Source organism: Rattus norvegicus, chromosome X (genome assembly GCF_036323735.1).
Source record: "Rattus norvegicus strain BN/NHsdMcwi chromosome X, GRCr8, whole genome shotgun sequence".
Classification (NCBI taxonomy): domain Eukaryota; kingdom Metazoa; phylum Chordata; class Mammalia; order Rodentia; family Muridae; genus Rattus; species Rattus norvegicus.
The window spans coordinates 150,775,818-150,777,720 of NC_086039.1; the positions used below are offsets into that span (position 1 = coordinate 150,775,818).

Consider the following 1,903-nt stretch of genomic DNA (forward strand, 5'->3'; position numbering starts at 1 on the left):
TCTCATACCAAGTCTCCATAATCCCAAAGATGTCCCCACTGATTTCCATTGTCACTCCAAGCCCTAAAGTACATTGGTAATAAGGATAGCCCAAGGATGTGTGATTATCACTCAGAAAGGGAAACAAAATAGTCATCAGAGGTGGATGGAGAGATGGAACTGAATGGAAGACAGGGTGAGGAGGAATATGAAGATGGTGATGAGTAAAACAAAAAGCAAAATGAATTCCACAGTGTGTATTTTATCCCAATTAATACTGAATAAGAATATATAAGGGCACATTCATATCTAAAGAAAGAGATTTTACACCTGGAAAAACAAGGAAATAAAAATATAAAATAAGCCAAGATCTTATGCTTATAATAATGATGAAAACATGCAGTGAAGTAAAAACATTCTCTAAATTTCAATTTTGAATTTAAAATAATGTAATGAATTAAATTTCATACAGCAATAAATTGCAGATTAGCTATATTATGATATATTCAATGTGACCCATTTTTAGGCAGACTGATGTGAGACTTATTACCGAACATGATTTGATAGGGTATAGGAGAGCATTGTGGAAACCCCTCGGGAATGTAGGGCTCTCCACTTGTTCAGGGGACCGTGATTCAGTGTACATTTGAGACCACAGCACTCAGGAATGAGCCGCTTCTCAGAAACTATGTCTTTAAATATATTGGCATTAAACTTGGTTAAGCCCCACTTCTCTCAGATGTGGATCTTCTGGTGGTTGGGGAACTTAAACTTGGCTCTGTGCAGATCCTCAGTTACATGTTCTTTATTCTGCAGCTTGGTTCGTATGGACATGATGACCTGACCAATGTAAACCCTGGACACTGTGCCCTGGGGCTTCCCAAAGGCACCATGCATACCTGTCTGGAGCCTGTTAGCCCTAGCACAGGACATCTTGTTGATTCTGATGACATGAAAAAGATGAAGTCTCACTCCAATGTGAGAGCCATCCTTGCCACAACTCTTTATCATATATTTGTTGGCATAAATACTGACATCTCTACTGCTTTAGAAGAGAGTGGTTTATATTCATCTAAAACCATGTAGCCACAATGTGAGAATTCATCAATTTTTGCCTTCTTCAATTCTAAGTCAAAGATGTGGATCTTAGCATCACAGACACTTTGAAAAAAGTGAGATTTTGGTTACAGTTTGTTCTTACCATACTGGTAATACCCTGCATGGCAGCAGCCCATGATGACAATGGGATTGGATTGTTGGTGGCACATTAGAGGAAAAGAGAGTATGCTCCATTTTATTTTGAATATAGCCTTAAAACTTTTTAAGGGGTTGCATAATATTAGTTAAAGGTAGTTGTTACAACAGGGCAATGGCTGTAAAAAGGAACAATGTTTAGTTTTTCTAATGTCTTTCCTTCTTCTTTATTTCTTTTATAAATCCTTCTCAATAATACTTTCATAGTAAGAGAGATAACTCTTAGTTCCTTAGTAACATATAAATAAGACAATTACATCGAACAAAATGGCTGTAAACTACCACAATTATCATTATTATTTTTTAGGTCACAGAGACCTAATAATACACTAGAATGTGGTCTAAGAGAATACATGCGTTGTAGAGGTCAAAACCATTTAGCTATTGCTACAGCAACTTCTTCGACCACTGAAAAAGTCATTGTGTAAAGGCAGGTCTTTATCATTCTTTTGGAATGGTAATTGCTGTGATATTAGGTCAGGGACTATTACTTTTGACAGAGGTTATCATTGTAATATTTAAAAATATCACAAGTTAAATAAGACTTTAAAGCAAGAGTAAAATTAAGCTAGTAGTTAATTCAATGAGGATGTATTTAGAAATGTAAATGTACCAAATGAAAGGCAAAACAAAATTAAAATATGATGAACATGAGAAAATTCTGCTATTA

At 35.5% G+C, this 1,903-nt stretch overlaps 1 pseudogene; it reads right to left on the minus strand.

Annotated features, from left to right (window-relative positions):
• Window positions 1-525: 525 nt before the first annotated feature.
• On the minus strand, window positions 526-1,214 carry Rpl10-ps4 (ribosomal protein L10, pseudogene 4; annotated as a pseudogene).
• Window positions 1,215-1,903: the final 689 nt, after the last annotated feature.